Source organism: Sus scrofa, chromosome 16 (genome assembly GCF_054392235.1).
Source record: "Sus scrofa isolate SSC_HxYL_T2T_F1_AM1 chromosome 16, Sscrofa_HxYL_maternal_Yorkshire_Landrace_v2.0, whole genome shotgun sequence".
Classification (NCBI taxonomy): Eukaryota; Metazoa; Chordata; class Mammalia; order Artiodactyla; family Suidae; genus Sus; species Sus scrofa.
In genome coordinates this window covers 76,355,480-76,370,056 of record NC_139398.1, presented here as the reverse complement: position 1 = coordinate 76,370,056, position 14,577 = coordinate 76,355,480, and the positions used below count along the sequence as shown (strand labels likewise).

The 14,577-nt window shown below is 38.7% G+C and overlaps 1 non-coding gene across 1 annotated transcript; it reads right to left on the bottom strand.

Annotated features, from left to right (window-relative positions):
* Positions 1 to 10,044: 10,044 nt before the first annotated feature.
* On the bottom strand, positions 10,045 to 10,212 carry LOC146395662 (U1 spliceosomal RNA). Its single transcript, XR_014831661.1, has one exon. It is a non-coding gene; the product is annotated as a U1 spliceosomal RNA (small nuclear RNA).
* Between the last annotated feature and the right edge of the window lie 4,365 nt (positions 10,213 to 14,577).

Genomic DNA, 14,577 nt, shown 5'->3' with positions numbered 1-14,577 from the left:
CAGAAAAGGGAGGGTCCTGGGTGGAAGATGACCAAAAACCAGGTGGGATGAAGAACATTTCAAAAGAGCTGAGGCCCAGAGATGCTTCACATGTGATTCAACATTACATAAGCCTGTACTCACCCTTTGCCTCCACTTAAATATTATCTCAGAAAAATTTACATTATCTAAGAATAAGTTTTTGTCACTGAGTATAAGAATAACACTAATCTGATTAGATTCACAATCCTTTACCATGAGAAGGAGGAAGGAAGAAGAGGAAGAGGAGGGGAAGAAGGAAAGGGAAGTTGAATCTATCTAAGTGGGAAAGAAAGAAAGATAAGGGAATTTAGAAAGCAAAATGTCAGTGTGAACTGTAGGAGAAAAAGTTTGAGGAGGGAGATAGAGGTGTAAATAAGAGGATCCAAAGCAATTCAGTGTGGGAAGAGAATGTGGAAGAGAGAAAAGGGGGGAGGAATGGGGTTATAAATAGCTTCTCTGTGAAGATTTTTGAGCAGTGAATATTAAAACTCAGATTTTTATTTATATTATTCTTAGCTGTTGGTACAGTATCACAAAGAATAAAGATCCAATGAGTCCAGGATTTACAAATTATTTTTTTTCTATAGCAAACATGTGAATTCCAGTTCACAAACTGATGTATGTAAGAAATGTGACTTTATCTGTAATTGAAGTCAGATTTTTACTTATTAAAAATAAGTTTTATGCAAATAAAAACAAAGGACTAGTCATTGGAATTTCTGCCCTCCTGGAGGAAAGACATCAATATTTTTATAAGCTTAACCTCATTCAGACAGAGTTGGAAGCTTTCAATCTACTATAATATAAACCAGACTTGAGAATAAATGATTGTAAATACAAAAACTGGTGGCCATTGATAAACACATGGAAATACCCAACTCTTTATTTGAGGATAAAGGAGAGATTCTGAGGAGAAATCCAAGCATTTGGAACAAAGGTGAGCTGATGGCTGACATTAGAAGTGAGACTTGATCTTTTAAAAAATGCATCAAAACATATCTAGTTTGGAGTTCCCATCATGGCGCAGTGGTTAAGGAACCCAACTAGGAGCCATGAGGCTGTGGGTTCAATCCCTGGCCTCGCTCAGTGGGTTAAGGATCTGGCATTGCTGTGAGCTGTGGCATAGATTGCAGATGTGGCTCAGATCCCACATTTCTGTGGCTGTGGTGTAGGCTGGTGGCTACAGCTCCCATTAGACCCCTAGCCTGGGAACCTCCATATGCTGCGGGTGCGGCCCTAGAGAAGACCAAAAAAAAAAAAAAAAAAAAAAAAAAAATCCAGTTTCAAGTAGTCGCAAACAAAAGTCTTAAAACATACATCCACTAAATGAACAACTCAAGGTGGCAATAAAGGATTTTTAAAAAAATATTTGGCACTTAAATGGCAGAGATCCCTACATTCTTTTTTTTTTTTTTTTTTTTAGCTGTACCTGTGGCATATGGAAGTTCCCAGGCTAGGGGTCAAATCAGAGCTGCAGCTGCCGGCTTACACCATAGCCATGGCAATGACAGATCCTTAACCCATTGAGCAAGGCCAGGGATTGAACCGATATCCTCAGGGAGACTGTGTCGGGCTCCTAACCCACTGAGCCACAGTGGGAATTCCAAGGATGGTTTTGATGAAAGCACTGATCTTTAGGAAAGCATAAATTTGCTTACACGGGAAGCTAAAGAAGGGAAAGAAAGAATAAGTGAATTTAATAAACAGAAAAAACTTACAGAAGATGAGAGAATGGGCTGCTCTTACTGTAGAAAAGAACATGGATGGGATCTTGGAAGTGTATATAATGAATGTATCTGACAATGGAGATCTCATAGAATTTCATAAATTTTCGTAGATTTCATTAACGCATTTCTAATAGAGGTGAGATTCACATAACATAAAATTCACCATTTTAACCATTTTAAAGGTTACTGTTCAGCAGCTCTCAACTATATTCACAGCATGGCCCAGCACATCTTTCACTGCAACAATAAACTTCTTCTTGTCTACAAGTGTTGGATTTTGATTTTTGTCCACACAACTTGAAAATAATGAGCCTTTACCTGAAGATTATAATCATGGGAAAAATGAATTTTCGCTTTCTCCTAAAGTAATTCTGATATTTCCTTTTAATTTCATTCCTATTAAGTGATCATTCCAAGCCTCAAGTGGAAGACAGAATTATCTTTTTTTTTTTTTTTTTTTTTGTCTTTTTGCCTTTTCTAGGGCCGCTTCCCGCGGCATATGGAGGTTCCCAGGCTAGGGGTCTAATCGGAGCTGTAGCCGCCGGCCTACGCCAGAGCCACAGCAACGCGGGATCCAAGCCACGTCTGCAACCTACACCATAGCTCACGGCACTGCCGGATCCTTAACCCACTGAGCAAGGGCAAGGATCGAACCCGCAACCTCATGGCTCCTAGTCAGATTCGTTAACCACTGCGCCACGATGGGAACTCCAGAATTATAATTCATAGCATATCGCTTTATAACTGTAGATTATTTAAATGTGAATCTGAAAAGGAAATTGTTTCTACTTTATTCTATTAGGTAAGGTAATTACAGTATTTTTGTTGTTGTGGGCAAGCCCACTGAAATAATCCAGAAACACAGCAAAAATTTTGCCTTCTAAAATAATTTTTAATATTTTCTCTTTTAGTTTTGTTGCTATTAGTTAAGTGACATAAAAGTGCTCAAATGGAAGCATGATAGAATTATTATTCTCAGGGTAATGTTTTACAAATATACATTATATGTATGGGAGTTTTATTAGTAAATTGCTTCTACATTGCTCCATTTCTACATAAAGTATATTATTGTTTGATGTTGCTATTTAACAAGTCTCTTCTATTGATTCAGGAAAACACAATAGTTTTGTATCCTAAGGTATTCTTCAATGTTCTTTCCTTCAGTTTTTAGGCTTTCCTTCAGTTTTTAGGTAGTTATGTGATTACACAATTGCTCAAATGGAAGCTCAATAGAAGTATAATTTTTAAAATAGTGTTTATATGGGAAAAATAAAGATTTCAAGTAGAGGAAAAATAAATAAAATAGTGTTTATAAATTTATGTAAAAGTGAATGTCATTTTCTTCTATTTCTACACAGTATGAAGATAGTATTTCAATTGTTGGTGTTTAAAGTTCCCAATAACATGAACTGTGGTTGTGGTAAGAGCTCTACATAAGCAGTTATAACCCATAGAAACATCTGAAATTCAAAGTCCATTTCTGTATGACAGATGCTGTATTTACTCTAGTTAAAGAATAACAGGAGTTCTCTTGTGGCACAGCAGGTTAAGGATCCAGTGTTGTCACTGCAGCAGCTACGATCACTGCAGTGGTGTGGGTTTGATCCCTGGCCTAGGAACTTCCACATGCCACAGGTATGCACCCCTCCACCAAAAAAAAAAAAAAAAAAAAAAGACTAATATACTTATCAAAACAAATTTTAGTTTTAAAAAAACTGTCTTAAAATAACTTCCTCTTCTAGATGACTTATAAGAGGCAATCTAGGAAAAAGCTACATTCTTCCTTTTTTTTTTTTTTTTTTTTTTTTGGCTACAGTGTTCAGTAGGATCTCAGTACTCAGGCCAGGGATTGAATCTGGGCCACAGCGGCAAACGCACCAAATCCTAACCACCAGACGGCCAGGGAACTCCCCAAAGCTACATTAACTTTCTTCTGTCAACCATGCTATATGAATCTTGGGAATCTGGGTTTTCTTTTAGCCATTACAACCTTACATTAATTAAAAACAAAATATACCTTTAAAATAAAGGGGAAGAAATCTGCCTCTAAACTGCTTTAAAGACTTACAGTGTACACTGACCATTAAGATTGGGATTTCCGTAGGGAGGAGACTTGGGAAAAGCAGGTAATAAACATGTCTGCACTCAGGTCCCATCTCTCACACATGCCTGCCCTTCTTCATGGACACCTTTGCCTCCCTTGTGCCAACTGGTAGTTTGTGTCACTGCAGGTACCCAACAAATGTTGAGTGAATTCAATTCATTTTGAACCCACAGATACTAGTTAAACTTTTTTTTAATGTTTTAAAGACTTAAAAACACCAACTACATCTCTCCCCATAAATGAATTACAAATGCAATAAGAGTTTTCTGAGCATTTGGAAGGGGTGCTTGAACTTTGCTCTTAAGTGACTTGATTTTTAAAATTTCCATGCCCAAGTTATGGATTATTTCAATTTGAATATGATAAAATTTGCAGAAATGCAAAGAATCTTCAAAAAATCATAATGAAGATATGATAGTATAGAATACTGGGGGAGGCATAATAAAGAGTTAAAAAGGATACTCTCTCCTCATGTATAGCACAGGAAACTATAGTCACTTGTGATGGAACATGTTGGAGGATAATTTGAGAAAAAAAATGTGTGTGTGGGTGTATATATATATATATATACACACATATGACTGGGTCACTTTCCTGTACAGCAGAAATTGACAGAACATTATAAATCAACTATAATCACAACATAAAAAACTTAAAAGGATAGTCTAAAGCTCTGCAGCCAATAGCCACCAGCCACATGTGGCTACTGAGCACTTGAAATATGGTTAGTATGAACTGAGATGTGCTCTCAGTACAAAATACAATGGATGTCACAGACTTAGTATGAAGAAAAGCATGTGATATATCCCATTAATTGTACATTAACTCATGTTGAAATGATGTTTTTGACATATTAGGTTGAATAAAAGTATTAAAATAGATATTTCTTGTCTTTTTTTTTTTTTGTCTTTTGAGGACCTCACCTGAAGCATATGGAGATTGTCAGGCTAAGGGTCAAAATGGAACTGTAGCTGCTGGCCTACATCATAACCATAGCAACATGGAATCTGAGCCACGTCTGTGCCCTACACCACAGCTCACAGCAACACTGGATCCTTAACCCACTGAGTGAGGCTAGGGATTGAACCCACATCCTCATGGATACTAGTTGGCTTTGTTAGCCACTGAGCCATGACAGGAACTTCTTTCCTGTCTTTTTTAATGTAACTACTGAAAATTTTAAATTATATATATGTGGCTTGAATTATAATTCTACCGGATAATGCTGCTCTAGAGTCAAACAACCTGGGTACAAATCTTCCACAAACCGTTGGTGTGACTTAAGCACTTCACCGTGTCTCAGTTTCCTTACCTGCACAATGGGTATAATGATTATACTTAACCTAGGTTAAAGGAGTTTCTCAGACATATTGCTATTGGAATGTGTCAGTGATTGATAACTTAAGAGTAAGGGAACTAGCAGAATGTTCAAAGAGTGAGCGAGGTCAGAGAACATAATTGGAAGTGGGGTATGATTGAGAAATGGACGGATCACTGGAGCAGCCTATTAAAACAAAACCAAAAAGCAACCAGGCAGCTAATTAGGTAATGTTTGAAGGATGATTTCTCATGGTCATAAAAGCATCATGTCCAAATCAGTCGATACAGAATAATCTTGGACAGAAGTTTGCACCATTCATTAGAAATAAAAATCAGGAGTTCCCATTGTGGCTCAGTGGACATGAACCCGACTAATATCTATGAGGATGAGGATTTGATCCCTGGCCTCACTCAGTGGGTTAAGGATCTGGCATTGCCACGAGCTGTGGTGTAGGTCACAGATACAGCTTGGCTCCCCATTGCTGTGGTAGTGGCATAGGCCAGCAGCTACAGTTCTGATTCGACCCCTAGCCTGGGACTTCCATATGCCACACCTCTGGCCCTAAGAAAAAAAAAAAAGAAAAATAGAAAAATCAGACATGACAGAAGATAATATGAGAAAAAGAATGTATATATATATGTATGATTGGGTCACTTTGCTTTGCAAAGAAATAGAAATTAACACAACATTGTAAATCAGTTATACTTTAATAAAAAAAAGGAAATAAAAATCAGTACATCTAAAAAGCAACGCTAATGATATTTCTGTGGCTGTTTACTGGAGTCCTAACGTTGCACTCTCCAGCCTTGCTGAGGAAGCAGAAATTGAGTTAAACCAAGGTTAGAGGAAGAATGCCAAGCAACAAATTGTGGTTTTAAACAGACAGCCACCACAGATTTTCTCAAACAATGTGCAAAATGCAGAATATATAGTTTGCTCTTTTGTTTTGGGACCAAAAAATCTAATCTGATATGCATAAGATTGTAATGAGAATTTAATTAAATAACCATCTAAGGTGCTCTCAAGAATAAATAATAGCTACTATCATTGTTATTAATTAGGAATGCTATTATAGGAAGGTAACAAAGAAAACAAGAATTAAAGATTAGATTCATTATGCAGGAAGAGACTAGTAATAGTGACTCATGACAACATCAGAATTATTGAAATGTAATCAAATTCTGAGGGAGCAATTTTAAGAAAAAATTGAGAGAGATTTGTGTTAACCTAAAATATGAACTACTTGGAACTATTTAATCCTTCTCATGTATGTTAGGAACAGTGATAGAATAAAGTACATTTGCAGGTTGTAGAATTTAAAATTAGTGTAGGAGTTCCCATTGTGGCTCAGCTGTAGCAAACCTGACTAGTATTCATGAGGGTGCAGGTTCGATCCCTGGACTCACTCAGGGGGTTAAGGATCTGGTGTTGCCATGAGCTGTGGTGCAGGTCGCAGATGTGGCCCAGATCCCGGGTTGCTGTGGCTGTGGTGAAGGCCTGCAGCTGCAGCTCCAATTCGACCCCTACCCTGGGAACTTGGATATGTCACAGGTGCAACCTTAAAAATAAAATAAAAATAAAATAAAATAAGTGTAAATCCAAAGAGCTGAGATATTGATAGAGAGGAAGAAGAGAATATGAATAATTTGCTCACTGATAAAATGTGACTATTATTAAAGAATAGAGTGGATAAATGAATAATGAATTAACTAGAATGTGAAAGAGAGAAAAAGAGTAATATTGAGACCTGTCAGGAAGAGAATTAAGACCCTTAACTATCAGCATAGGAGATACTTTAGGAGTGGCTGTTTTGACTTTCGGGGAGGCCTTCTTCCTGAGAACTCTCCCCAACAGTCAGGGGCAGGCTCAGGCAGAACCTGATGCCTTAGGAAGAGATGGCTAGTCCAGAGATAGATATGTGACCTAAGTTATGCCAGTAAGATCTGATTCCAGGATTTGGGGATTTGAAGCTGAGTGATAGACTGGGAGTCAGAGTTATACTAATAGCAGTACTCTCCTAAGGATAAGGTCTGTGGATTTACTATGAAGGATCTTAAACTTGCTTTGGTACCTGGTTCAGCAACACTCAACTAATACCCTATGTCAGGTACTGTGCCCGTTTAATACTTTCCTTCTTCCCCACCTCCCACTTTTTTAGATCAAGGTAGCCTGATTTTCTGTTAGTTAAAATCATAGATAATATTTCAAAACAAATCACTTGAAGTAATATTTATACAGCATCACAAAAAAATGTACCACTTTGGTGTTATCAATGAAATTCTAAATACTAAATGTAAATTCCCTATGAAGTTTATTTCAGAATGAAAAATGAAGCTCCAGAAATATCAAGAAAGATAAACACAGAAGTGAGAGAAGTAATAAAAGCTATCAATAAAGAGGAAGAACAAGAGTTCCCATTGTGGCTCAGTGGTTAGCGAACCCAACTAGCATTCATGAGGACAGGGGCTCAATCTCTGGCCTCGTTCAGTGGGTTAAGGATCTGGCGTTGCCTTGAGCTCTGATGTAGGTCACACACTCGGCTCGGATCCCACTTTGCTGTGGCTGTGGTGTAGGCTGGCAGCTACAGCTCCGATTCGACCGCTAGCCTGGGAACCTCCATATGCCACAGGTGCGGCCCTAAAAGACAAAAAGATCAAAAAAAAAAAAAAAAAAAAAAAAAAGAACATGATTTTTCCATTTGGCTTTAGGACAAAGCATTACACCATCCTTACATTTCTAATCTTGAAAGTGAAAGACTGATGGAAACCATGGCACAAACAGGTCTACAGGCTGTCATTTGAGCACTACTGAGTTAAAACCTAGAGATTTACAATACAGAATTTAAAAAAATCTTTGGGTTATTCAATTGGCTCATTTTATAAACAGGGATTGATGTCAGGGGAAATTGATCACCTCAAGGTCAAAAGGATAATTTTAGACAAGGTTGCTTCTAGAATATCATCTAATGCTCTTTGGACATAAACACATTGCTAAAGAAATGTTTCCTGACAATTACAAGTATAATGACTAAAACAATGGTAGCCTATTCATTACAAACAGCTTACTGGTGATCAAAGCTTGCTTTGTCACGTTATAACAGTCTAGACATTTCACTAATATTTATTGAAGCTTGGAAAATATAAATTTATCCACTTATGAGTCACTGTGGATACAAAAAACAAATAAACGAAACTGCCCTCATAATGTGAAATACCACAACATAATAACAATTTGATGTTCTTGTTTAAGATTTCAAATTGAATGTGGATTAGGTAGCAGTGAGTTATGCTAAATTTTCATCGTGGTTCATTAGTCTAGAATTTGTGGGTAGAGACATTTGTAATCACCTCTCCTATGGCAGAATATATTGTCTTCTATGCACGTGAATTTAAATGTAAACAAGAAGCATTGGTTTTATAGTTAACGCTAAACATGGGTGACTGCCTGCAGGAATATTATATTGTATAACAATAATTTTTTTGAGGATAAATCCCATGTTAAATGTTCTTTAATTTTTAAATTTTTACTTTTTTTTTTTTTTTTTTTTGGTCTTTTTCAGGCCACACCCATGGCATATGGAGGTTCCCAGGCTAGGGGTGGAATCGGAGCTGTAGCTGCCAGCCTATGCCACAGCCACAGCAATGCTGGATCCAAGCAGCATCTGCAACCTACACCACAGCTCATGGCAAGGCAAGATCCTTAACCCATTGAGCGAGGCCAGGAATAGAATCCGTGTCTTCATGGATGCTAGTTGGGTTCACTAACTGCTGAGCCATGACAGGAACTTCAATTTTCAAATTTTATTTTATTTTTTATTTTTAGGGGCACACCTATAGCATATAGAGGTTCCCAGAATGGGGACTGAATTGGAGCTGCAGCTGCTGGCCTATGCCATAGCCACAGCAATGCCAGATCCAAGCTGCATCTCTGAACTACAAAGCAGCCTGCACATCCCTAAGCCACTGAGCAAGGCCAGGGATTGAACCCACATCCTCATGGATACTAGCAAGGGTTCTTAATCTGCTGAATCACAATGGGAACTCCCCATGTTAAATCTTTTTTTTTTTTTTTTTTTTTTTTTTTTTTTTTGTCTTCTTAGGGCCACACTGGTGGCATAGGGAGATCCCCAGGCTAGGGGTCAAATTGGAGCTGTAGCTGCTGGCCACAGCCATAGCCACAGCAATTTAGGAGCCAAACTGCATCTGTGACCTACACCACAGCTCATGGCAATGTCAGGTCCTTAACTCACTGATAGAGGACACGGATCAAAACTTTGTCCTCATGGATCCTAGTCAGATTCGTTTCTGCTGAGCCATGATGGGAACTCCCTTAAATGTTCTTAATCCAATGAAAAAATTAAACCTATGTTTTATATACATTTTGTTTTCACATCAAAAATTTTAAAAATCACTTTCTTCCTAATTATAAAAGTAATACAGAGATTTCCTGTTCTGGGATGAAACAGAGTAGTTGCATTTTTTCCCCCAATCCTTCAGACAAGTACAGCTAAAAACCCTAGACAGAATTATAAAACAAATATAAAAAGGTTGGAAGGTGGACAGAAGGCAGATTGGCTAGCTACCTAGAAAGACAAGGCAGTGAATTCTCAGGGTTCTTTATTTTTTTCTTTCTTTCTTGGGCCACACCTGCAGCACATGGAGGTTCCCAGGGTAGGGGTCCAATCGAAGCTACAGCCACCTGCCACAGCCACAGCCACAGCAACTTCGGATCTGAGCCGAGTCTGCCACCTACACCACAGTTCATGGCAATGCCAGATCCTTAACCCACTAAGCGAATCCAGGGATCGAACCTGTGTCTTCATGGATACTAGTCAGATTCGTTTCTGCTGAGCCACAATGGGAACACCTCTTCAGGGGAAAGCTCTAAAGGCAGTCCCCCACTACTACAAATTACACAGTCGAGTTTCCTTCATTTGGGGAAATTGCAGGAGGGGGTCAGCACATCCGGAGTGCAATGGATAAGCCTCGCCCTGGGAAACCACCTTCATGATCATGGTATCTTCCCTGCCAGGTAAGTATTGAGTTTTCTTTTTAATTCATATTTCTTGGACTACACGCCGGAGACACAACCTAAAAACACCCATGGCCTCAGACGAAAAAGCCTCCAAATCCCACTCTCTCTAGACAAAAAACCAGGAAAGCCATAACCTCGCAAGGAAGAAAACATTTAGTTAATGACCACTTGTGCAGAAAAAAATTTAACATGAGAGGCCCAAGGCTTTTCTCTGTAGAAAGTCCTTTTTTCAAGGTTGGCCTTTGGCTGGCATCTGGGAACTTCACTGATAGCTGCCTACACTATTAAACCTTCCCTAAATGAGAAGAGTGTCTCACTGTGCCTAGACTGTTCATGCAAACCATGTGGTTTATGCTGCTCACTTGCTTTCCTTCTGGGAGCCTGGAATTGGCATTACACAGTGAGTACCTATACCACCAGCTCTCCAACAACCATGGGTATTGAATCTCTAACGAGCTTCCAAGGGAGACAACACTTCATACCTGGTACCAGTCACAACTCACTGATGAACAAATTAAGCATATCCCAGGCCATTCCACCGAGAGAGTACTCTTAGAATCTGGTGCCTGGTTTCCTCCGGACTTCATTCCATAAAGCTTTTCCTTTTGTTGATTTTGTTTTGTAAGCTTCTGTTGTAAATCTCAACTGTGAACACAAACAATAAATTGAGTCCTGTGGGTCCTTCTGGGCATCATGGAACAAAGGAATGTTCTTAGAGACCTTTGATACATTGTTATACTCCAACCAAACATCACAGGAAGAGCAGGGGTTCCTCCATCACCTCTGTCAGCAACAGCCCAGTGGGAAGCCTAGACTTTCACTCCTGCCAGACTATAATGAGGTACTCCAACCCCTCCGCTTCCAGGGTGGTATCGGAGAAGACTGAGTGGGAAGCCAGAACTTTTACCATCTTCCAGTGGAGGTCATGTGGGGAGTAGTGATGAAGCCTCCCTCCCCTGCCATCTAGGTTGGTATCAGCAGAGGCTGGTGAAGAACCAGAACCCCAACCCCTGCACAAGAGGAATAGGGTGCTCTTTCCTGCTCATATGGGGTGGGGTGTCAAAAGAGGCCTAATGAGCAAACTAGACTATACCCAACCTGGGAAAGTATTTGAAAATTTCCCAAAGGGGCAAAAGACATAAACCCACAGAACAAAAAACACTTGAGTAAATCTCAAACAGAATAAACCTAAGTAAATCTCCACCAAGACACAGCATAGATAAACTTCTGAAAACTAAAGACAAAGGAAAAAAATCTTGAAAGCTGCAAGAAAGAAACAACAGGTTATAAACAACAGGAAAAACAATTCAAATGACAGTATACTTCTCCTCTGAAATGGTGGAGGCCAGAAAGAAGTCACACATTTTTTAAGTAACAAAAGAAAAGAGCTGTCAATTATGATTCTATAACCACCAAAAAACCCAATGGACCAACCAAACGCACAAAAAAACCAGATTCCACAACCAGTGAAAATATGCTTTAGTAATAAAGGGAAATCAAGACATTCTCAAATGAAGGAAAAGACCTATCCTAAGAAAATGATTAAAAGAAGCCGTCTAAACAAAAAGGAATTTCCAGACATTAGGAAGGAAAAAAGGACAATGGAAAGAATAAAAATATGGGTAACGGCATTCCCGTTGTGGCTCAGAGGTTAACGAAACCGACTAGGAACCATGAGGCTGTGTGTTCAATCCCTGGCCTCACTCAGTGGATTAAGGATCTGGCGTTGCGGTGAGCTGTGGTGTACGTCGCAGACGTGGTTCGTGGTTCGGATCCTGAGTTGCAGTGGCTGTGGCGTAGGCTAGTGGCTACAGCTCCAACTAGACCCCTAGCCTGGGAACCTCCATATGTTTGGGTGCAGGCCTAGGAAAAAAAAAAGTTAAAAAAAAATATGAGTAACAACAACAAACTTACCTTCTCCGTGAAATTTCTAGGTTATATTTCATGATTGAAGCAAAAATTTTAACATCGTTTAATATGGTTGTCAATGTATATAAACTAGGGAGAGAACAGGAGAATAGGGATAAGTTTTTGCACTTTGCATGGACTAGTAAAATATCATCACCAATAGACTTATAAGTCATGTATATATAATGCCATTATTACAGCAACCATTAAAACATTTATACAAAAAGATACACTTTAAAACAATACAGACAAATCAAAATGGAATTCTAAAATCACATTCAAGTAACCAACAGAAAGACAGGAAAACAGAAAACCCAAACCCAGAATATAATAAAATGGCAGACTGAAGCCTTAGAGTATCAATAATTACGTTACATAAAAACAGTCTTTTTTGAAGTTGCCATCGAGGCAAAGTGGAAATGAATCTGACTAGGAACCATGAGGTTGTGGGTTTGATCCCTGGCCTCTCTCAGTGGCTTAAGGATCCGGCGTTGCCATGAGCTGTGGTGGAGGTTGCAGACACAGCTCAGATTTGGCGTTGCTGTGGCTCTGGCATAGATCAGCAGCAACAGCTCCGATTAGACCCCTAGCCTGGGAACCTCCATATGCCACGGGTGCGGCCCTAAAAGGACAAAAGGCAAAGAAAGAAGAAAGAAGAAAACTCTAAGAAATCTATGATAAAACTAGTAAAACCAAAAGAAAAACAAATGGAAACAGCTAAATGTCCAGTAGGTGAGTGGTTAGACAAATTGTGATAAATCCTTGAAGAGATCTCATGGGCATTATGCTGAGTGAAAAAGGCCAATCTCAAAAGGCATATAGTGTACAACTCCACTTATATAACATCTGGAAAAGATACCATCATAGAGATGGAAAACAGATTAGTGACCAAGGGTTAGGAATGGTGACAGAAACGGGAGTGGATGTGAATATAAAAGAGACAGCACAAGAGAGATCTCTGAGGTGATGGAAGAGTTCTGTATCTTGACCTCAGTGGTGCCTGTATGAATCTACATGTGACAAAATGCCACAGAACTATATGCACAAATGTCCCAATGTCAGTGTCCTGGTTTTGACATTATACTGCAATTACATAAGATGTCATTATTAGAAAAAACTGGGTAAAGGGTACACATGGTCTCTTTTTGCAACCTCCTGTAAATCTATAATTATTTTAAAATATCATGTATAAATGATATACATATATGCATATATGTCTAACACAGGAAAGATTTTCAATAATAGGCATAAAAATTAACAGGGTAAGGATATGCTTTACTATTTTTTATAAGAAAGAAAAATAGTGCAGACATTGTAAAAAATTCAAATATAGAAAAATATAAACAAGGTGAAACTCATCCGCTCTATGATGCCATCAAGAGATAATTTCATTTGTTAACAAATACCTATGAGTTCATCCTATGGTCCCAAGACCTTTAATACTTTGTTATGTATTTCAGAACTCTTCAGAGCATTCGGTCATATACAAATTATAATTCTTATAATCACTGACATGTATAATATGTATTATTACATAACACACTCTCATTATTGACATTCTATTCATTCATTATTCATCCATTTGCAAATATTTACTGAGTACCTGCTTTAGCTAACGTCACGCTAGGCTCTGAGATTACAGAGGTAAACAGGGCAGACATGGTCTGTTCCCACAACGAAGCTTATAGTATGGTAAGAGACTATCACTAAAGAAATTGTCTGAAAGAAATACACAATTATAGATTATGTCAAGTTTAGACAAATGCAAACAGTGCTTTGAAATGGCCAATTATGAAAAGAAAGGATAGTAGCTATGATGGCAAGATACCATGGCATATTTATCATTGATGGAAATGAGCCAGCAGAGAGAGAGAGGTTAAAAGTACAAGAGCAAGAGAGCAATACTGGATTTATAGAAAGCTTCCTGGGAGGGAAGGAGCCAGAGCACAAGTTTATACTTGTGGTGGCTTCAGGTAGAAGGAAACTGCCATATTAAAAACAAGCAAAAGATGGGAGGACAAGTACATATGTAACTTAGTTTGTAGATTTGGAGGACTGAAGTCCAGGCATCCTCTTTGAGAGTTTCTATTTTCCTAGCAAAATATGAGGCAATGTCGTCTGCCAAGAGCAAGAATGTAAACTGGAAGATCTGAGGTGGGAAGAGATTTGAGGTTTTAAGCAGTTATTTGTGAAAGCAGGTTGAACACAGAAAGGCAGGAGTACATTTGCCAGGGTGAGTTAAGGGCCTGTAGAGTCTATTCTATGGGGCAGATTCTAACCATTTTCAGCTCACTGATTGCAGTCACAGGGGAAAGGGGGGAAAAACAGTAGAAGAGAGAAACAAAGTGCCACAGTGTACTAAAAGAAAAAAAAAATTAGAAAGAGGACTGTTTTTCAACTGGAAGGAGAGGAAGAAAGTGGCCTGAGAGAGAAAAGGGATGGAAGAAAACAGGTCAGGGGAA